This window comes from Geotrypetes seraphini, chromosome 3 (assembly GCF_902459505.1).
Source record: "Geotrypetes seraphini chromosome 3, aGeoSer1.1, whole genome shotgun sequence".
In the NCBI taxonomy this organism is placed as follows: domain Eukaryota; kingdom Metazoa; phylum Chordata; class Amphibia; order Gymnophiona; family Dermophiidae; genus Geotrypetes; species Geotrypetes seraphini.
This window is the reverse complement of record NC_047086.1, coordinates 387780241-387804488: the sequence shown is the minus strand read 5'-3', so window position 1 is coordinate 387804488 and position 24248 is coordinate 387780241. Positions and strand designations below refer to the sequence as shown.

The window sequence follows — 24248 nt, the reverse complement described above, 5'->3', positions numbered from 1 at the left end:
AATCCATAAAATCCTATGTCAACCAAAACATAAAATTAACATATTAATAATTCATAAAATTCTATACCATTCAAGATATCAATAATAAAAATTACATTAATACAAACTAAATATATTAGCATCTAGACATCTAGCTTCAAGCACCGTTTATTCTGGACCAGATCTCCAGGCACATTCAGGGCTCCTTTTTCTAAGGTGCGCTAGCGTTTTTAGCGCAGGCAGGATTTTAGCACGCGCTAAACCCGTGCTTCTAGAACCAACGCCAGCTCAATGCTGGCGTGAAGGTCTAGCACGCGTGGCAATTTAGCGCGCATTAAGGCCCTAACCCACCTTTGTAAAAGGAGCCCTCAGTTCTTGCATTTTTCCTACATTTCTTCTAAAGACGAGGTTGGCAATTTCACTTAGCCAGTTGATTTTAATTTATGATCTAAGGGCTCTGAGCGTCACCTTACTCAAAAACAATTTAAAATGAATTATTAAAACACTTCATAGGAGGGGTAGCTTTATCCAAACATACCCAAGCTGCACCATGAGATTAGGTCATGCCCATTAAAAAAATTATTTGCTGAACTGTGTCAATGGAGCTTTGATGCCCTCAAACACAATATTAGGATTTCTTGAAGAAGAACGTTTCACTTTACGCAGGTATATACGACTGCTTGGTTTTTGCTGAAAACATATTACTATGTCCTGGGGAGAAATTAATTGCACAGCTTTACAGTTAAGCAATACAGTTTTAAATACTCATAAAAAGTTTCTTTACTGTATTTATAACCTATGAGCAGCATAATTTGAGCCGTGAAGTGAGCGTTAGTTGAGGTAACATGATTGGATCATAAAGGACAGTAGATTTATTCATGTCGTTATTTCATTCAGAAATGAAAAAAAGCAAAATCACATACGGCAAGTTCAAATCTGTGTTATCTCCAAAGAATAATAAACACCTAAGAATGCCTTAAATAACTCAGACTAGCTGAAACCTTGAGCACTGTACAAAACTGGTTTGTCAAAAGTGTCGCGCAATCGGAGTAGTCCCTGCTGTAATATGAAACGAGATCTTTATCCTTAGGCTGTTGTAGTTTATGCAAATCACGGTCACCTAGCTGGACAATGAAACCGAGTCAGCATTTCGTCTCTTTCTAGACAGCAGCTAAGTATTGGGAGCAGGGCCATTTTGTACAAGTTGACTGCGACTACAGACATTTTTATGGCTTCCATCCTACCCCGGAACAAACAAACCAAAACTGCAGATATGTACAACGATGTAGGCGAATTTTATTGTGACAAGCAAACTATATATTAAAACCTTTTTACCAAACAGGGGACCCAACACGGTCCGTGTTTCGGACAACCTTCATCAGGGGTCCATGGTAGATAAAGGAAAAAACATATGTCACAACAAATATTGAAAAAGATAATATAAAACCAAACAGATGATGTGTCACGCTAGCGATTTTTCCTATTTGCAGAGACTCTCGGCGTGACACATCATCTGTTTGGGTTTATATTATCTTTTTCAATATTTGTTGTGACATATGTTTTTTCCTTTATCTACCATGGACCCCTGATGAAGGTTGTCCGAAACACGGACCGTGTTGGGTCCCCTGTTTGGTAAAAAGGTTTTAATATATAGTTTGCTTGTCACAATAAAATTCGCCTACATCGTTGTACATATCTGCAGTTTTGGTTTGTTTGTTCCTGGCTGGTTTTTTTTACTGCAGACGAGGTTGGACCTCCCTTCTTTTGGTTCCATCCTACCCCACCAAGTCACAAACTACTGTGAAACATTGTTTATGCATATCTTTAGTTTCCGGCTTTGGAGAGACCAATGGAGTAGGCTCTTTTTTTGTATGAAACTTTAACTTTCAGAGACACCACTGCTTTTTTGAGAACGTGTTGAATACTCAAATTGGTTCCCTGATGCAGGATCGAAATGGGCCCCGTCGGAGCCTTTAATTAAGCTAAGTGTTTTGCTTGAAATAATTAAAACTACAAGTTAAGAACTTTTATGTCAGACTATAGCTATAAATTGATGTATCTGGCTTATATAGAAAAAAAAAATTTTTTACAAGGAAGGGAATACCAATGGATTATCCAAGGTGATACAATTAATTCACCCTTTATGCCTTGTATCAAAAAAGGTTTCAATGCCAGTCTTTTAACCCTCAGAGACGCCACCAGAAGATCACATTATCATATCTTCTGGCTTTACGCACCTGATCGTCATTGGGTCAATATATGGTGTGTATATCAATTTCTTATTTTTTTGAATTCATTTTTAAAACAATAAATAGTTTTAAAGAATATTTTATATGAGTTAAATACTTAGCTTAACTGGTGGTTGGTGGTTTACAAGGGATTAATGAGCCAACATGTTTCACCCGTAGAGGGGGGGGGGGTGGAAACCTCTACGGGTGAAACATGTTGGCTCATTAATCCCTTGTAAACCACCAACCACCAGTTAAACTAAGTATTTAACTCATATAAAATATTCTTTAAAACTATTTATTGTTTTAAAAATGAATTCAAAAAAATAAGAAATTGATATACACACCATATATTGACCCATTGACGATCAGGTGCGTAAAGCCAGAAGATATGATAATGTGATCTTCTGGTGGCGTCTCTGAGGGTTAAAAGACTGGCATTGAAACCTTTTTTGATACAAGGCATAAAGGGTGAATTAATTGTATCACCTTGGATAATCCAGACTATAGCTATAAGTCATGTTACTCACTGAACTTCACAATATGCAATGATTGGGTAGTGAGGCAATCTTTCTTGGGGCCTTGGCTCCTTGTCCTTTGCCTTCGTGTCTCTGAGCATATTTTTGAGTTCTAAGTGTTTGTGTTTTACCACTAATAATCCGAGTATTACAATCATTGAGTGAATTTTGTTTTCATATCTTTAGCTACCTGCAGAAAGTCTTCTCCTTTCTATACTAAACTAAATATGATCACATCTCGCCCTATCTCCAACAATTGCACTGGCTGCCTGTTGTTTTTACATCTCAGTACAAAGCAATAATGATTTGCCATCAGTTTTTGTATGGAATCATACCTGAATTGTTTAAAAGTAAGATGTCAAACTATTTACCATCTAGGTCTCTGCGTTCTGAGAACTCAGCGCTATTAAAAATAAATGCTAATCTAAAATATGGTGAGACCAGTAAAATGGCCTTTTGCTGTGCGGAGGTCAAATTGTGGAATTCACTTGTCTGTCAGTTAAGAAAATGTCATGACAAGGGTAATTTCAGAAAAACTATTAAAAACGCAATTATTTGTTAATGCATTTTTCTAGGAACTGATCTTTGCAATTGTTCTTTTGATGGGCACTTTATGTGATTTTCTGATTATGTGTTAATGTTTGTTTAATTTTATTTGTCTTATTGAATTATGTATGTAATGATATTACATTACATTACATTATTGACTTCTATTCCGCTCCTACCTTGCAGTTCTGGGCGGATTACAAAAGAGACATCTGGACATTTCCAGGAGAATTACAAAGAGATATCTGGATATTTTCGGGAGAATTACAAGAAGATTGGTGAATTACAATTTAGGGAATGGGATACAGCAAGGAAGATTACAAGAATTACAAGGAGATTGGTGAATTACAATTTAGGGAATGGGATACAGTGAGGAAGATTGGGCAGTTTCCAGGGGAGATTACAAAGAATACGATATCTGTATAAATTTTTTGAATAGTTGGGTTTTGATTTCTTTGCGAAAAGATTTGAAGTCGCTTGTTGTTATCAACAGGTTGGAGATGGTATGGTCCAGTTTTGCTGCTTGCGTCGCTAGTAGACTGTCAAACATCTTCTTGCGCTGTGTGCCTTTGAGTGGGGGGTAGGTAAAAGGAGTCTTGGTTCTTCTTTGTCTAGTGGTAAGGTTTTGGTTTAGGCGGTTGTTTAGGTAATTGGGGGCTGTGCCATTTATTGCTTTGAATAAGGGACAGTATAATTTGAATTGAATTCGCGCTTGTATTGGTAAACAGTGTGAATCTAGTAGGCCGCAGTGATGTGGTCAAATTTTCTTAGCGAGTAGATCAATCTGAGTGCAGTGTTTTGGATTGTCTGTAGTTGTTTTATCATTGTTGCAGGGCATGGCAGGTAGAGGATTTTGCAGTAGTCCAATAGACCTAGAACTAGGGATTGAACTATGAGCCTATAGTGCTCTTTGTTGAAGAATTTTCTGATTTTTCGTAGATTGCACATGGTTAGAAATGCTTTCTGGGTGGTCTGGTTGATTTGGGCCTGCATTGTGCAGCATCTATCTATTGTTACTCCCAGGAGTTTAAGGTTGGGTTGTATAGGGTATTTGGAGGTGTTTACCCACTTCCCTCCTTCCCCTCTCTTGCCCTTTCTCCCCATTGTTCCCACATCCCTTAAGTTAACTCAACTTGTACGTCAACTCAACTTGTACTCCACTAATCTTCTGTAAACCGCATAGAACTTAATGGTATTGCGGTATATAAACTGTTATTATTATTATTATTATTTATTTCAAGTTCTGTGATGGAGGGGTTTTTGTCCTTTTCTAGCAGTAGAAATTTTGTTTTGTTTGTGTTCAGCTTCAATTTGTGGTCTGACATCCATTTTTCCACTGCTTTTAGAGTTTTTTCCAGTTTTTCTGTATAAGTGGGGTAGGGAGATTTGAAGGGTAGAAGTATGGTGATGTCGTCAGCATAGCTAAATGAGGTGACATTTAGGTTGTATAGGGTAGAACCAAGGGAGGATAAAAAGAGGTTGAAGAGAATAGGTGAGAGTGGTGAGCCTTGAGGAACTCCACAGGGGTTGGTCCAGGGTTTTAATTTAAGGTCGTTTGGCTTTACTCTGTAAGATTTGGATTTAAGGCATCCTTGGAACCAGTTATATACTCTACCAACGATCCCTATGGCTTCTAGTATCTGTAGTAGGATGGTGTGGTCAACCAGGTCGAATGCTGCAGATAGATCAAGTTGAATTATCAGCATCCTTCCGCTTTTGCTGAGGTGTTGGCAGGCTGTGTCTAGTAGGGTTACTAGTAGAGTCTCCGTGCTGTGGTTGGATCTGAACCCTGATTGAGAAGGGTGGAGAAGATTGTAGTCTTCCAGGTAATTAGTTAGGTATTGTGAAACTAGTTCTTCTATTAGTTTGACATATATTGGTATTGAAGCGATGGGTCTATAGTTAGCGGGGTCATCTATTTAGCCTTTGTGATCCTTCACAATTGGAGTGATTATGATTTCTCCTAGGTGCTGTGGGAATTGGCCTTCAGTGAGTGTAATTTGGATCCACTGCATGAGGCTTGCCCTAAATTTGGGGGTGGCATTTGTTAACAGATACATGGGACAGTTGTTCAGGTTACATGAGGCATGGCTGTATTTTTTTGTAAAGTCGATTCATGTCTGACCAGTGAACTACTGGAAATTCTGTCCAGATCCGGTCGGCTGCAATGGCATCTCCTATTGGGGGAGTTGTTGTTATCTCGTCGAGGTGGGGGGGGGGGGTGTTATTGAAGATAGTCCTGATTGTTGTTGAAGTAGTCAGCGAGTTGAGTGGCTGTTGGTGGGTGCTTTCCTTGAACTGCTAGGTAAGGTTTAGTGTCGGTGAGGTTTTTTACTAGGTTGAATAGTTTTTTTGTGTCTATAGACTCCAATCCAACCAGCTTGGAGTAGTAATCTTTTCTTTTTTCCTTGAGTTTGGTCTTGTATTGTTTGATTAGGCTTCTCCATGCTATTTTGGATTGATCTTGCTTATTTTTTTTCCAGTTACTTTCCAGTTATCGGCAGTGCCTTTTGAGTTGAAGAAGTTCGGCGTCGAACCATTTGTCCGATTGTCTGCAGGTTTATACAATATATAAATTTTTAAAATAAAACAAATAAATAGACATTACATCTGGAAACAACTAAATTCCGAGATATTTCATTTTTTTAACCCTGTGCCCTCTTTGCGTGTCTCTCATGCTCCTGAAGACGAAGGAAAAAGCTCTAGGTACAGACTCATTCTACTCTTACCCACCAGCCTTCCTCACTACTCCCATCTTTTCGGATCTCCGGATCTATATCTGTACCGAGATTCAAACTCTATTACTTGAGTGCTTCTTTTATTACCTTTCCACTGTTGTATTTGACTCAGACCTTGCCATGATCCTTTGTTATTTGTACTCCTATGTTACTTGTTCTTGTATCCTCACCTCACATGTATGATCTTATACTTGCCTTCTGTTAACCACATCAAACTTCAGGATGCTTTTAAGTACCGTTAACTTTTAAAAGCATGTGCTCAGATTTAGTCCAATTACATTACATTAGGGATTTCTATTCCGCCATTACCTTGCGGTTCAAGGCGGATTACAAAAGAGTTAAAGAGGGTGTTTTACAAAAAGTTATCTGGTCCTCTTTGGGGAAAAAAAAAGAGTAGAGCAGGTTGATTTGGGGGTTCAGGGGGTTAGAGGGATGAAAGAAGGAAGCTTGAGAGGTGAAGACTTTTTAGGGATTTTTTGAAAAGCATCGCCTTTATTTCTTTTCTGGGGTCATTATCAGAAGGTTGGCGATTTGGTTGTCTATTTTTGCTGCTTGAGTGGCTAGGAGGCCATCATATAGTTTTTTTCCGTTTAACTTCTTTGATTGGCGGGTATGTGAATGGGGTGTGAGTTTTTCTATGTCTAGTTGAGGTGGTTTGGATGAGGCGGTTGTTCAAGTAGGTTGGGCTATCTCCGTTTAAAGTTTCGAATAGTATTCTTGCTGGAATTTGAAGCCAGTGTGAGTACATCATGAAAATGCTCCAAAAGATCAATAAGATTTAAATAAAGGGGGTATCGGTTCTGGTTGTTTTAGATATAACACCACATTGTCCACAGTTAAATAGTATGCCTTGTTTAGTGCCTCTATGTAAGGCGTATGGCATGGAGAGCCTATTATTAACATATAATTGAGCTGTCAGACTGCTACCTGATGCAGTTGATGAAACAATCTAAAGATGAAGATTGATTACTGTAATATTATAAGAACATAAGTATAGCCTTACTGGGTCAGACCATCTAGCCAAGTATCCCGTCTTCAAGGTGGTCAATCCAGGTCACAAGTACCTGGCAAAAAAAACCAAAGAGTAGCAGCATTACATGCTACCGATACCTGGGCAAGCAGTAGCTTCCCCCCAAGACTGTCTCAATAACAGATTATGGACATTTCCTTCAGGAAATTATTCAAACCTTTCTTAAAACCAGCTATTTTAATCGCTCTTACCACAACCACTGGCAACACGTTCTAGAGCTCAACTATTCTCTGAGTGAAAATATATTTGCCCCTATTGGTTCTAAAAATATCACCTTGTAACTTCACTGAGTGTCCCTTTGTCGTTGTAATTTTTGATGGAGTAAAAAAATCGATCCACTTGTACCCATTTTGTAGACTTCAATCATCTCTCCCTTCAGCTTTCTCTTTACCAAGCTGAAGAGCCCTAACCTCTTTAGTCTTTCCTCATATGAGAAGAGTTCCATCCCCTTTATCACCTTGGTCACTCTTCTTTCAATCTTTTCTAGTTCTATCTTTTTTGAGATAAGGCAACCAGAATTAAATGCAATACTCAAGGTGAGGTTGCACCATGGAGCGATGCAGAGGCATTATAACCTTCTTAGTCTTGTTTATCATGCCTTTAGTAATAATTTCTAGCATCTGTTTGCTTTTTTTGGCCACAGTTGCATATTGGGCAGAAGGTTTCAGTGAACTGTCTACAATGACACCCAGATCTTTTTCTTGGGCACTTTCCCCCAAAGTGGACCCTAGCATCTGGTAACTATGATTTGGGTTATTCTTTCCAACGTGCACCACCCTGCATTTGTCCACATTAAATTTCATCTGCCATTTGGAAACCCAGTCTTCCAATTTCCTAAGGTCTGCCTGCAATTTTTCAGTCTGCATACATTTTAACAACTATGAACAGTTTAGTGTCATCTGCAAATTTAATCATCTCACTCGTTCCAATTTCCAGATCATTTATAAATAAGTTAAATAGCCCTGGTCCCAGAAAAAATCCTTGCGGCATTCCACTATTTCCATTAAGAAAATGGCCATTTAACACTACCCTCTGTTTTCTGTCCGAAAACCAATTCCTAATCCACAACTGAACACTGCCTCCTATTCCATGACTCTCAAGAGCCACTTATGAGGAACTATGTCAAAAGCTTTCTGAAAATCTAGATACACTACATCAACTGGCTTACCTTTATCCAGATGTTTATTAACACTTTCAAAGAAGTCAAGCCAATTGATGAGGCAAGACCTCCCTTGACTAAACCCATGCTAACTCTCTTCCATTAAATCATGTTTGCCTGCGTGTTCCACAATTTTATTTTTTATAATTGTTTCCACTACCGTATTTGCCGGCGTATAAGATGACTTTTCAGTACCTTAAAATCCTCCCCAAAGTCGGGGGTCGTCTTATACGCCGGGTACTGTTTAAATGCCCTTACTTTACATTAGAGAGCTGCACGGGGACGCCCCTAGGGTCGCGGGGATCCCGTGGGGACGCCCCCTAGGGTCGCGGTGATCCATGGGGATGCCTCCGAGGGTCGCGGGGCTGGATGTACTCAGTCTTCTGGATGTACGCGGCTCTTCTTCTCCCTACCTTCTCTGCTTGCAGCACAGAGCCGAACGGAAGTCTTCCCGACGTCAGCGCTGACGTCGGAGGGGAGGGAGGGCTTAAACAAAGCTTAAACAAAGCCCTCCCTCCCTCCGACGTCAGCGCTGACGTCGGGAAGACTTCCGTTCGGCTCTGTGCTGCAGGCAGGGCAGATAAGGAGAAGGAGTAGGTGGGATGAGGAATATTAATAGAAGTACAAGGTGAGAGGAATCTTAATATGAATAGCTTGGCTGAATATTTTTATGCTTCATTTTCCATGGGCTTAAGAAATGTTAATCACTTGACTTGCTGGTTGAATTGTGTGGATGTATGTACAAACATATTTAAAATAGTGTTTTACTTTCAGGCTATGAGGGAACAGAAGATGAATGATTTGGTAAGGGATGTAGGTTTTTTTGTAGCATACTATTTGAAGATCAGTTTGGTTTTCAGTTAATCGCATGATAAAGTACATGTACAAAAATGTTTCTTAATGTTTAAGCCTAAAATAATAATCTTTGATGTACATTTTGGAGTTTTGGATATTTTTTTGAGTGACATTACAGCAGCTGTAAGAAGGTAATTTAGATTCGCGGTTAAGGGCAGGGAGGTTTGTCGGACCGGGGCTGTTGTCGGTCGGTCGGGGAAGTGCCACAAAAGTAAGGGGACCTGGCTGGCTGTGCTGCACCCGGGGCGGTAGAGAAGGTGTGCGGAAGAAGGGGTAGTCTTATACGGCGAGTATATAACAAACTCTATATTTTAACTGTAAAAGTTGGGGGGTCGTCTTATAAGCCCAGTCGTCTTATACGCCGGCAAATACGGTATTTTGCCCGGCACTGAAGTCAAACTTATTGGTCTGTAATTTTCCGATCTCCCCTGGAACCCTTTTTAAAAATTGGCATAACATTGGCCACCCAGATACTACAGATCACTAACAGCAGATCAGTAATTTCATGTTTGAGTTCTTTCAGACTCTGGGCTGTATACCATCAGGTGCAGGTGATTTATCACTCTTCAACTTGTCAATATGCTTAGTACTTCTTCCAGGTTCATCGAGATTTCTTTCAGTTCCTCTGCATCATCACCCTTGAAAACATTCCTGGTTCAGGTATATTTCTAATAATCTACCCAGCACTACATACATCAATACCTTCAAACCCCAATCATACTCAAAATTGGAGAAAAGACCTCAGTGTCTAATAGGGGTGTCCTCAAAAAAATACAACTCCCACATAGACAAACCTGCCTCAACATACAATCATTGAGACAGGAAGACACATCCTCATCAAAAAACTCCAAAGATAAGTGGAAAAATTTTACTCTTCTTAATTAATTTGCAGTTGCATAAATATAGATATCAAAACGTTATCACACTTATCTGAAAAAGTAGTCTTCGTAGTGCTGGGCAATAGAAGCAGGAAAAACCCGCAAAGTGGAGCATGAGCAAAGTGCAAAGCAGCCACTGAATCACCACCGCATGCACGCTGTCAGTACGATTTCCAACAGGGCTCCCTGTTTCGCAAAAAGCTTCATCAGGGAAATGCTGGTCCTGCTATGACCATGGATGAACCACAAGATCCATGGCGTACAAACGTAAGGAAGTTCTTCTTCACCCAGAGAGTGGTGGAAAACTGGAATGCTCTTCTGGAGGCTGTTATAGGGGAAAACACCCTCCAGGGAATCAAGACAAAGTTAGACAACCGGAATGGTAAGCAGGCAGGGCTGGTCTCAGGTCACTGGTCTTTGACCTAGGGGTCACCGTGGGAGTGGACTGCTGGGAATGATGGACCACTAGTCTGACCCAGAAGCGGCAATTCTTATGTTCTTATGTCCTTAAGGCGCTGGGTTTGTAAAGAGGAAGGTTTTCACGGCCTTCCTGAAGCTCCAAAGTCCATCTAGTGTTCTAACAGATGGGGGGATGGTGTGCCATAGTCTGGGTATGTTTTGAGGGAGCAGCCGGGAGGTATGGTTAGTCATTTTTCTACTTGGGACCTCGGTGGTCGCTTTGGGAAGTAGATTTGTAGTTTAGTTTTCATGTAGTACAGAATCTTTTCATGGAAGGTTTTGAAAGCAAGGACCAGGGCCTTGAAGGCGCAGCGCTTTTGAATGGGCAGCCAGTGCATGAAAGCTAATGCGGGGTAATGTGGTCGCGGATGCCGGCATTTTGCACCCTATGGAGGCGGGAGAGAGTTTTGGTAGACAGGCCCACTAGAAGTGTGTGGCAATAGTCTATGCGGGATATTACGAAAGCATACAGTAGTTGGGAAAATTCAGGTTCTGAGAAGTATGCATGTATGGTTTTTAGCTGGCGGAGGTAGTAGATGATGATACTAGTTTGGATACGTGATCTGTCATTGATAAGTTTGAGTTGAGAGTTACTCCTAGCCTGCGGACATTATCCTCAGGTGTAAGGGTGTTTGTGCCCCAGGAAAAGGATGGACGGGGATATACGCAATGATCTTTGTGGATCCAGAGAAGTTCTGTCTTGGATTCACTTAACTGTAACTTGTTCCCGGTCATCCTGGTCTTTATTTCAGTTAAACAAGACTGGAGGTTATAATTTGTGTGTCTCGGTGTTGGCCTAGGGGGAGGTCATCTGCGAAAGAGTGGATTCTGATTCGGTGTTTTCTGCTATGTCCAGTACTGGTTTGACATAGAGGTTGAAGAGGAGAGGTGATAGTAAGGCTCCCTGAGGCACTCCATAGTGGAGTGGTTTGGGTTCAAATAAGGATTTTCCTAGTAGAATTCTCTGCGATCTGTCGTTCAGGAATGAAGAGAACCATCGAAGTGTGTTGTCACAGATTCCGATGGACTTTAGCCTGGACAAGAGGGTATTTCCTTGATAGAGCCTATTTGATCAGAATGTACTAAAAGCTTCAGAGGTGAAGAGAATCAATCGGCCAAAATTCTAGCAGGTATTTTGGCATCGAGATTAATAAAGGAAGTTGGTTTACAGTTTGCTATATATACGTGAACCCTGCCAGATTTAGGGAGGAATTCTTTCAAGGCTTCTGTAATAGTACCCCATATCTGCACTGACATTAAGAAAGCCTGATAGAGCTTTATAGTGTTAGAACTAGGTCATTCTGAAATGTTTTGAAAAGTTTAACTGTAAATCCATCCATTACAGAAGTCTTATTTTTAAAAGAGCTTATCACCATCTTAAATCCAGAGTTAGACAGCTTCTGTCCTTGTAATAATAATAATAATAATAACTTTATTCTTATATACCGCCAACAATCTTGCGACTTCTAGGCGGTTTACAATAAAGAGAAGTGGTTTACAATAGAGAGAAACTGTAAATACAATAAAGAGAAACTGTACATACAGCGAATTAAAGGGTATAGCATTGTACATCTGGTAATTCCAACATTAATAATATTAACAACAGTTTGTGTGCTGCAAGACCAGGAAGTGCCATGCTGCTTACACAAATTTAGAAATATTCCATGAATTGAATGGTGTGTTCATGGTTAGTGATTAGGGTTGGGGTTTATAATTTACAGGGTCGGGTATGTGGTGGTATTATGAGGGGGGCTGATGTTCTGGTTCGCTACCTAGGTATTTCAAGAACAGGTAAGTTTTTAGGTGTTTCCTGAATTCGCCATAGTTGTTTGTGTGTGCAATTAGTTTTTCTAAGTCTTTACCCCATGTGGCTGCTTGGTACGATAGCAGTTGTTGATGGTATCTCTTATATTTACACCCTCTAGCCGGTGGGGAGACAAATTTCAGGTGTGTTTTTCTTTCATGTCTGTTGGTAGGGAATGAGAAGAGGTCTGTAATGTATTTAGGGGCTAGACCGTTTAATACCTTGAAGCAGAGACATCCTAGCTTGAACTTCGTGCGTGCCTTCATCAGCAGCCAGTGTAGGAGTCTGTAGGAAGGGGTTATGTGGTCGGACTTCTTCAACCCGAAAATCATCCTGACTGCTGCGTTTTGTATCAATTGTAGTCTTTGCATTTGCTTCTGGGGGATTGTCAGATGGGTGATGTTGCAATAATCTAGGTGGCTTAGTATTAGGGATTGTACTAGAATTCTGAAGGCTGAAGTGTGGAAGTACGCCTTAATAGACCTAAGTTTCCAGAGAGTGAAAAACCCTCTTTTGATTAGGGAGTCTATATGGTCTTTCATGGTTAGACCTTGGTCTAGTATTACTCCTAGAATCTTACTGAGTAAGGAAATGGGTGCTGAGCTGTTCTGTATCTTTTCTCAGCTTCATATAATTGACAATATTCATAAAAATGTGCTTTTATCTACTGAGCTGTCCTTGAGAATATTTAATGGAATATATAGTTGTGTAGGGTGCGATCCCCTATGTATCACCTTTTTGTACAACTGAGGACTGCTTAGGCCAGGATCCATCTTTCGTGAACCAAACTGTCATGGCTTCTCCAGTGCTTCCTGCATCTCCGATTGCTAGCATAGCACACTGACATTCCAAGGAACATCTGTGTTTTGTCAGTTCATAATCATTCTCGCACGGGACTTTGGTGCGCCGACATTGCAGCGCAGACAAATCGGCGCAAGACCTCAGCGTGCTGCCTAAAAAGTTACTTTTAAAGAGTTCCAACGCGGGGTGTAAGTGGGGAACCGCCCAGTTTACTTCATACTCTTCGTGCTGCCATTGGGGGGGTTGGGGGGTTGGAACCCTCCATTATAGAGTAAACTTAACTTTTTCCCGATTTTTTAGGGAAAAGTTAAGTTTACTCTATAATGTGGGGGGTTGCACCCTCCTCCCAATGGCAATGCGAAGAGTATGAAGTAAAATGGGGGTTCCCCCCACGCCCCCTGTTGGAGCTCTTTAAAAGTAACTTTTTAGGCGGCGCGCTGGGGTCTTGCGCCTAATTGTCTGCACTGCAATGTCAGCGTGCCAAAGTCTCGCGCGCTTTTGTCCCGTCACCGTTTTGTCTCTTGTGTGAAGCTGATAACAGGACAGATAGACACTGACACAAGACAACAACCCTTCTAAGTGCCAGCCCTGATGGGAGGATATCTGAAAGAACCATGGGCTCCATTGTTCTCTAGGCCTGCACTTCATCTGATGGACAGGTAAGAATGCCAGATCGTATTGGTCCAAAGCCTGAGGAGAATTGCCACCAGGCCTGGTGAAAGAAATGGTCAAGAAGAGTTTTTGAAAGGGACCAAGATGGAGGAAAATCTGAGGAGACCGACTTGTTTGTGCCTCACAAGTACTGAGCCTCTCTGTATTATAAGCCATAAAGAGAAGCCTTGGCTAATATTTATGGCTTACCACTCTGGAAGAAGGCAGGGACTGTAGACAAACTTCTAACACCCTTCAGCTGCACATTGGGGTAGCTCGCTGGGAATTGAGTTGTAGGAAGGAACTCGTCCATCACCACTGCATGATTCTCCACAGGATAGTCAATCAGCAGTACAGTGAAAATCAGGTACCTCTTTGGTCAGGAGTTTTTCTTTGGTTTAGTTTGCAAAGGATGGTGGTAGTTCCCACGGGCATGGTTTATGAGCCCAACATATTTGCTGCTTTTTTGGTCTCTTCTCAGGAATAACTATTAGTACTGAAAGAGAATATATGCAAATATCTATTTTTGTGTAATACTTAGGCAGTTCTTTCGTATAATCTTCTTGTAGTATTTATTTTTGTATGTTTGTTTGCCAAGTTTGCTAATTATTATTATTCTGTAACAATTATATCCCTTTATTTCTAGCCAGCATTCAATTACAACAAACAAGATAATTGAATTTAAGGAGAAGAAGATTGTGGTTTGAGACACAATGAGAATTGAACATTTTATAGGACATTTATCTTAGTTATTATAATTAGAAAGGGAATTCTAATTCTTTAGAAAAGTACATTACTCCCCCCCCCAAATTCACGGGGATTCCGTTCCAGGAGCACACACGAATTTCGAAAAACTGCGAATGCAGTTTAGGGACATATCGGAGGTGAGAGAGGGCTGTAGGGGCGGCAGCGGGTGCTGAAAAAAAAAGGCTAGTGTCCTGCAGGATCATTCTTAGTATTTTCTGACCGCTTCTTCCGAGAACTAAAGTCAGGCTACACCCACCAGGAGCTGCTTTGACACACTCTCTGGCGCATCAAAGCAGCTCCTGATTGGTGTAGCCTTACTTTAGTTCCCGGAAGAGGCGGTCAGAAAATACCACGAAAGACTGAGTCCGCGATTCGCGAACTGCAAATTTGTGGGGGTATACTGTATTTATAAATAATTTTAAGAGGATATTTGAATTATTTATAGAGTATGATATAAAGATTATGTATAAAGGGTTGGTAAATAAATGAAAACATTTTCTATAAAGCTTTTTTGAGTAAGATATAGTAATTTATTTCCATACTGGCATATTTCTTTTTTGGGTGTTGCCAGTGCTGAACCATTATGGGCTCAAAGTGCATTTATACCGTTAGCTAATGTAGCTGGAAGAATTACTAATAGAGAATAACACAGGAACAAATTTTTTCCCCATCCCCGCAGGAACTCATTTTCCTATACCGTCCCGGCGAGTTCTTTTCCTGTCCCTGCCCCATTGCTGCAAGCAGTGTCCTCATCTGCACAAGCCTCAAATACTAAAATCCTAAGTAGCAACATTCTAGAGCTCAGATTGTGATGTCATAATGCCTCATTCCACCAATGCCTAAGCTCCGTCCTCATCTGCACAAGCCTCAAACACTAAAATCATAAGTAGCAACATTCTAGAGCTCAGATTGTGATGTCATAATGCCTCATTCCACTAATGCCTAAGCTCCGTCCTCAACTGCACAAGCCTCAAACATTAAAATCCTAAGTAGCAACATTCTAGAGCTCAGATTGTGATGTCATAATGCCTCATTCCACCAATGCCTAAGCTCCGTCCTCATCTGCACAAGCCTCAAACACTAAAATCATAAGTAGCAACATTCTAGAGCTCAGATTGTGATGTCATAATGCCTCATTCCACCAATGCCTAAGCTCCGTCCTCATCTGCACAAGCCTCAAACACTAAAATCATAAGTAGCAACATTCTAGAGCTCAGATTGTGATGTCATAATGCCTCATTCCACTAATGCCTAAGCTCCGTCCTCAACTGCACAAGCCTCAAACACTAAAATCATAAGTAGCAACATTCTAGAGCTCAGATTGTGATGTCATAATGCCTCATTCCACTAATGCCTAAGCTCCGTCCTCAACTGCACAAGCCTCAAACATTAAAATCCTAAGTAGCAACATTCTAGAGCTCAGATTGTGATGTCATAATGCCTCATTCCACTAATGCCTAAGCTCCGTCCTCAACTGCACAAGCCTCAAACATTAAAATCCTAAGTAGCAACATTCTAGAGCTCAGATTGTGATGTCATAATGCCTCATTCCACCAATGCCTAAGCTCCGTCCTCATCTGCACAAGCCTCAAACACTAAAATCCTAAGTAGCAACATTCTAGAGCTCAGATTGTGATGTCATAATGCCTCATTCCACCAATGCCTAAGCTCCGTCCTCATCTGCACAAGCCTCAAACACTAAAATCATAAGTAGCAACATTCTAGAGCTCAGATTGTGATGTCATAATGCCTCATTCCACTAATGCCTAAGCTCCGTCCTCAACTGCACAAGCCTCAAACATTAAAATCCTAAGTAGCAACATTCTAGAGCTCAGATTGTGATGTCATAATGCCTCATTCCACCAATGCCTAAGCTCCGTCCTCATCTGCACAAGCCTCAAACACTAAAATCATAAGTAGCAACATTCTAGAGCTCAGATTGTGATGTCATAATGCCTCATTCCACTAATGCCTAAGCTCCGTCCTCAACTGCACAAGCCTCAAACATTAAAATCCTAAGTAGCAACATTCTAGAGCTCAGATTGTGATGTCATAATGCCTCATTCCACTAATGCCTAAGCTCCGTCCTCAACTGCACAAGCCTCAAACATTAAAATCCTAAGTAGCAACATTCTAGAGCTCAGATTGTGATGTCATAATGCCTCATTCCACCAATGCCTAAGCTCCGTCCTCATCTGCACAAGCCTCAAACACTAAAATCCTAAGTAGCAACATTCTAGAGCTCAGATTGTGATGTCATAATGCCTCATTCCACCAATGCCTAAGCTCCGTCCTCATCTGCACAAGCCTCAAACACTAAAATCATAAGTAGCAACATTCTAGAGCTCAGATTGTGATGTCATAATGCCTCATTCCACTAATGCCTAAGCTCCGTCCTCAACTGCACAAGCCTCAAACATTAAAATCCTAAGTAGCAACATTCTAAAGCTCAGATTGTGATGTCATAATGCCTCATTCCACCAATGCCTAAGCTCCGTCCTCATCTGCACAAGCCTCAAACACTAAAATCCTAAGTAGCAACATTCTAGAGCTCAGATTGTGATGTCATAATGCCTCATTCCACCAATGCCTAAGCTCCGTCCTCATCTGCACAAGCCTCAAACACTAAAATCATAAGTAGCAACATTCTAGAGCTTAACCTGTGATGTCATAAGCCTCATTCCACCAATGCCTAAGCTCCGTCCTCATCTGCACAAGCCCCAAACACTTTAAAATCATAAGTGTCCGAGCCTTGAGCGGTTAAAGCAGAGCTTACAGAAATGGGGCAGGGACAGCAACAAAACTCCCAGGGACGGGGACAGGGAAACGGAGTTCCTGCGGGGACGGGGTAAAATGTGTCCCCATGTCATTCACTAATTACTACCCCACCCCTTTTACAAAACTGTGAAAGTGGTTTTTAGCGCAGGCTGGTGTGCTGAATGCTCTGCCCTGCTCCCGACACTCAAGAGTTCCTATGAGCATTGGGGGCAGTGCAGAGCATTCAGTGCACCGGCCTGCGCTAAAAAAAAAAAAAAAAACACGCTTCTGCAGTTTTGTAAATGTGTGTGTGTGTGTGTGGAGGGGGGGGGGGTAAGCAAAGTGATTTTCTGTGTTTTCATGCACTAGCAACTCGTACTATAAAGTCCTATCATTTTCTCTTTTGCTTACCCTGATGCCTGTTGGACATACACAACCAGTTGGTTTTTTAAAAATCTCCCAACTGCCCCATTAGAAAATATAGCACATGCATTCTTAGACCATTAGTTAAGGTCATCGTCCAAATATTGCAAATACTACCCTAATTTTGGTACAATACTCCTGACCCGAACCGCTGGATACTTACCACCCCCCTACATAATTACCAGCATGGGCTACATCTTAATCTGCCCATAGCATTTAAATCTCCTAGGCACAAGATAAGCTCTCATAAGCGATCTATATTGCTGTTCAGCCATCTCCAAACAAATAGAGCACTTCCAAAGACCCAACTTAATTTGATCTAATTCTACTGCCTTCCTCAAAATCCCTGCTCTTTATCCCATGCCCCCTGCTGGAAATGTGCATTAGTTTATACAGCAAAATGGCCAATAAAAAAAGCCGGCTCAAGTCTCCGCATTTTTCTCCCAAAGCAAAAGCACACATTGAAGTTTTCTTGGATTACTAATGCAAACCCCAAAGGGCACAAAGTATCAGCAGGGTTTGCACCAGAGCAGGCTGTTTAATTATTATTCCCATAGATAGCGTGTCTGGAATGTCTCAACTATTGAGAATGTAGAGCAGTGAAAAAAAAAAAAAATAACACAAAAACACAAAACTGTAAGGATGACAGCAAAATGAAACAAAATCCATTTGTTTGCCTGTCCTTTTGATTAAAAACATTCTTCACACTCAGTCATGCAAAAAAAATATTTTTCTTAAACAGGCATTGCTCATCCTGAATTAATGTCTTGCAAAGATTAAAACCAAAAAAATGTGAAAAGGAACAGGTTGTTAAGTCTCTTCCAAGCAAAACATGAGAGAAAAAAAAATAAAAAAGCCCTCCCGAAGAACTTCATCAAGCAATCAAGTGCCCTGGCTTAGTAGGGAGTAACGAATACATGTACCAGAGGGAGACGTACGTTTGTCCTTGCAGCATTTGATCCTACGTCCTGCAACTGATTTCACCACGGTCAAAGCAACCTTAATTCAACTCCCACTAGTTGGAAAATTCCACGTCAGCTGAACTGAAACAATCAAAGCACAGTCGGAATTCTTCCTGCTGAAATACGGTTTTTAAAACATCATGCAAAAACAAAGCATTATTTCTTTTGCAAAATATCCAGTTCCCTTTGGGCTCCTTTTTACTAAGCCGCACGCGGAATAGCGTGCGCTAAATTGCCGCGCACACTAGACTTTAACGTCAGCACTGAGCTGGCGTTAGTTCTGGAAGCGTAGCGTGCGGCAATTTCCGGCGTGCGCTAAAAACGCTAGCCTACCTTAGTAAAAGGAGCCCTTTGTTTGATCGAATCGAGAAGTTAACAGCGGTGAATTTTACATATTAAGCCAATCGGGAGCTGCTTTGACACGCAGCTCCTGATTGGATAAGGCCCGATTTAGTACAGGAAGAGGCGGTCGGAGTGTACCGCGAGAGATTTCCTGCACTCGCGGCGATCCGGCTGCTCTCCTGCTGCCCTCTCCCGCTGCCCTCTTCAGGCTCCCCCATGAAAAACTGTATTCGCGGTTTTTCGAGATTCGCAGGGGTTCCGTCGGGGAGTACATATTCTCTCGCACCAAGCAGCATCATGGGGTAAAGACCTAGAACAATTGCTTTCGCCCACTACTTATGAGGAATTTAGGAAACGTCTGAAAACACACCTGTTCCTAAAGCATCTAGACAACTGATCCTCTCTTCTCTCTCCCCTCTATAGCGATTAACTTGTTCTATTGATCACTCTCTCCTCAAAAATGGATTTCCTGTCCTATTAACCCTCTTTCTTCCTCCCCTCTTAAAGTCAATCAATTTGTACCTTTGCTTAATCTTTGTAAACCGCATAGAACTTCACGGTATTGCGGTATATAAGCTATTATTATTATTACTGTATATCAAATCCCAACCCCTAACCTGCATTTTCTTCTTTCCAAAAACCAATACAACCCATACTAGCGTGTCATTTTTAGAAGATACAGGACACTATTGTCATCACCTAAGTGTCCTCCTGGCTTTAACAATACTATAAAGCTTGGGACTATTATATCTAAAAGAGAAACAATGGAGTAGTTTGGCAATATAAAGTGAAGAGTCTCCCCACTATCTGCTAGATAACGCTCCTGAACCCAGTGTTTTTTCCCGGCATTCTGCTGCTGCGTTGCTTTGAGCTCGCAAAATCTAAAGGTTCCTGAAGAAGGATGTTTTTCCCGAAACGGAAGCTCAGTTGAACCCTCTATTTTGGAGCGGCCTCCTTCTATGTGCAGCCTCTCCTTGGGCTTCTTTGCCCCGTTATGCTCTGGGAGCCTGATGTCTCTCATAGAGCCCCTGCTTGAGATAAGTAATTTTTTAATATGTTTGTGCAGTGCTCCTGTTCGATTAATTGTGTTGGAGCAGCTCTGGTAAATATATACCAGTGGTCTCCAACTCAAACCCTTTGCAGGGCCGCATTTTGGGTTTGTAGATACTTGGAGGGCCTCAGAAAAAAATAGTTAATGTCTTATTAAAGAAATGACAGTTTTGCAAGAGGTAAAACTCTTTATAGTTTATAAATCTTTCCTTTTGGCTAAGTCTTAATAATAATATTGTAATTTATAGCTAAAGAAACAAATGTTCAAGAAACTGTTTTATTTTACTTTTGTGATCATGATAAACATACCGAGGGCCTCAAAATAGTACCTGGCGGGCCGCATGTGGCCCCCGGGTCGCAAGTTTCAGACCACTGATATATACTAATGAGTTATTATTACCTTTTGTTAAAACACTGGCGTTATTACACTTTTTTCATTATTTAATATCACACATAGGAAGAGTCTATGATGGTGTGGCGTGTTGGGCTGGTGCCCTCACACGGATTGTAATATTGAACGAATATTCGTTCATCTGATTTCACAGTCCACACTGAGGTCCACGGTTTATTCATCATTTCCCCGTTGCTGCTCCTCACATTCCATCTTTCAGTGACACTATTAGGACTTTTTCTTTAGTTAGTTAGATATTTCAATCCCAACATTCTTATACCCCACCCCCTCCCCTGTCAACATCTGCAGCCAGCCTAAAGAAGAAACTTGTCTTAGGGTCAGGCTGATCTCTTCTAGGGAGTATTTCAGGAGCAACTGCTAGTGACGGGTGGAGACGAGACGGAATTTGGCAGGTTGGGATTTGTGGGTTTCTCTATCCTCAAACAGCAGCCGAATAGGTTATGATAGAGGAGGATTGTAGGGGGGGAGTCGGTGGACCCATGTGGGCATCCCTCCTGCCATCTTTCAATTTAAAGTATGGGGGCTAGGGGCCATCGGTGGGTTGTTGGGGGGGGGCAGTGGAACATGGAGTAAGGAAGGAGGGGGCATTCTTCCTATCAAATTGGTTTTTTTTTAAGTACTGGGGGTGAGGGCAACAAATAGCTCTGGGGGGGATCGGTTGGAGGGTGGGAGGAATTGAGGGTCTTTTTTTTCTTTTAATATATGGGCAAGAGGGGATTTTGTTGTGGTGGGGTCTGAGCTGTCAAGCCTTACTTTTCTGTCAGTGCCTGAGCCAATCAGCGCTCAGACGTCAACAGGGAAGTAAGGCTACAACAGCTCAGATCCTACCAGAAAATCTATTTGCATGCACTGCTTTCATTGTATGCTAATAGATCTCATGCATATTCATTGGGGAAATCCTGAAAACCCGACTGGATTGCGGCCCTCGAGGAGGGACTTTGACACCCCTGATGTAGTGCGTGCTTGAACTGCGGGTAAATTGGGCGCAAAGCTTATTACGTTCAACTTTTATTACGCTCAGCCGCACTCAGCGTAAGATGTGCACGCTTCAATTGTGGGTTCTGATGACGTGACGCACGTATACGTACATGTACTGCAAGACAACGCTCGTTTATCAAGTTAAAATTTAATAAAATGTTTTGCTCGACTTGCAAAACACTCGCAAATCATGTTCCTCGCTGTCCACGGTTTGACTGTAGATGTAAATAGAAAGCACGGTTGATGCATAGCCTAAGGCACAGGTGTCAGTCGGTCCTCGAGGGCCAGAATCCAGTCGGGTTTTCAGAATTTCCCCAATGAATCTGCATGAGATCTATTTGCATGCACTGCTTTCAATGCATATTCATTGGGGAAATCCTGAAAACCCGACTGGATTCCGGCCCTCGAGGAGGGACTTTGACACCCCTGGCCTAAGGCCTGCATGCAACAAGGTGGAATGCCAAAACGCTTTCTGTGGAAAGCATGGTTCCTGATGCTGGCGGGGGTAGCCCAAGCCCCCGCCAGTTGAAGATGTTCTCTGCCTGAGATCCTCGTGCTGTCTGAGCAGCGGGGAAGAGGGTGACTTAGGATCCCGGGCAAGCACAAAAAAAGAAGGGAGGCTACCTTTGCCAAACGTAAGGAGAAGCACAAGGCAAGGCAGATGTCTGAATGCAACCGTGATGTGGAAGCCTGCATGTATCGCATATTCAGAAAAGCCAGTTTACCTAGTGAAATAGCTTTGAGCGGGGACCATTTCTTATATGTGTAGTGTAGAGCACTCAGCACATCTCGTAGTAGCACCATAGAAACAACAGCTAGTAGTGGTAAAAAAATTCTGTGCCAGTTTCAGTCTTTCCTACTCAAAAATGATAAGCAAGCAGTTAATCAGTGTGGATTCAATTACTGATTAAAATATGTCCGTTTGGGCATAAAAAAACAAATAGTAAAAAAACAAACATCAAAACTAAATTACACTTCCCCCTCCCCATTCGCGGTTTCGGCAATCGCGATTTCACATATTTGCGATTTTTGGGGGAGGGGTGAAAAAAAGAAAAAAAAACAACATAGTTTAGCCTTCCCCCCGGCGTCCCGGCCGTACCTGGTGGTCTAGCGGGCTTTCGGGGCAGGAGCGATCTTCCTATGCTCCTGTCCCGTGTAGATCATCAACAGGAAATGGCTGTGGGGAGTTCCCGTCATAGTCTCAAGAGACTGCGGGAACTCACAGCAGCCATTTCCTATTGGCGATCTGCACGGGGCAGGAGTGTAGGAAGATCGCTCCTGCCCCGAAAGTCCGCCAGACCACCAGGTAAGGCCGGGATGCCGAGGGGAAATCGGGAGGGAGGCGGGGGCGGGTCAGAGCCGGACCAGAAGATATTTGCGGTATTTCACCATTCGCGGTCCAGCTCTGCCCCTATCCCCCGCAAATCCGGAGGGAAAAGTGTAGCTCATCAAGGGGTCCTTTTACTAAGACGCATAAATGATTAGCACATGCTAAACGCCATACAGCCCACTATACCTATGCCTGTTTGGCACTTAAAGGCACGTTAAGTCATTAGTCTACCTTAATAATAATAATAAAAAATTTATTTTTATATACCGCCATACCCGAAAGTTCTAGGCGGTTCACAACAAATTGAACATGATACAAACAGTTCAAGTTATTTAGATAAAAATTCAACAAATTAGAAGGCATACAACAGAAAGAAATACATACAATGTAAAAGAGAGCGGAGAATTTTACAAAGAATAAAAGATTAAATTGTAAAAATGCATTTAAGACCCTAACCTATTGAATAATTGAGTTTTTATTTGTTTTCTACAATTAAGATAAGAGGCGACTTCTAACACAAACTTGGCAAGCCAAATATTTAATTTAGCCGCCTGAAAGGAAAAGGTTCTTTCGCAGAACCTTTTGTACTGGCAAAATTTTACTGAGGGATACGCAAACAGATGTATTCTTCGAGAACTCTTATTAGGATAGCTCAGGTTAAAGTGAGGGTTAACAAAAAGATGAAAACTTAAACAGAACTCTAAGTTCAAATGCCAGCCAATAGAGCTTTTGATAGGAGGGAGTAACATGCTCCTATTTCTCAGAGTTCTTAACCTTTTCCTATTGTAATACATTTTACGCTACGCTGGTTCCAATCGTAATTATTTTAGCAAAGTTTTGTATTATTCACCGTCATCATTTACGGCTATTGTAAACATAATGTAAATAAGTCATAAGTCTGTCAATTCAAATATTTTGTGTTCCTGGCTCTTTATTAGTATGGGACATACGATGGCAACAACATTTTTGGAATGTCCCGTCATCCGGAACACACGATAGGAAAAGGTTAATAGTAGCATTTTTATTCTCCATAAAATTAACCCTGAATATATAAGTGAAACAATGCACATTTACGCCAAATTAATTTTATGACAAAATAAATTTTCATTTAATACAAGGAAAAGGAACTAACTCCCCTCCCCCCCACCCTCCCTTCTACAAAATCGTAGAGCGATTTTTAGTGCCGGCCGAAGCAGTAACCACTCCAATGCTCAGAAGAATTCTATGAGCGTTGGAACTGTTACCACCACGGCCGATGCTAAAAACTGTGCTATAGTTTTATAAAAGGGGTGGGGCATAATATTTAAATCATCAGCCAAGTGACTACAATTATCTACATTGTGAAAAATATTTGTTTTCTGTTCCCCTTTTCTATATATAATTCAGCCTCTTTTAACTTCGTGCAAATCCACACTTGGCTAAGGGTAATCAGCAGTTTTATAGTTCTTGAATCATTTGCATGTTTCTTCCAAATGTTAAATAAATGTTCCTGGTCTTAACCTTACAGAAACATTTGCTGAAACTGTAAACTGTTAGTTAGACCTGTCAACAAGAAAAAAAAAAAATCATGAAGATGAACAACTCTGCCCTTCATGGAATAG

General features: G+C 41.4%; 1 protein-coding gene across 2 annotated transcripts in view; it reads right to left on the bottom strand.

The window, feature by feature from the left end:
• The window catches only part of THADA (THADA armadillo repeat containing), a 538115-nt gene that overhangs the window by 296488 nt on the left and 217379 nt on the right, over window positions 1–24248 (bottom strand). The window lies entirely within an intron of this gene.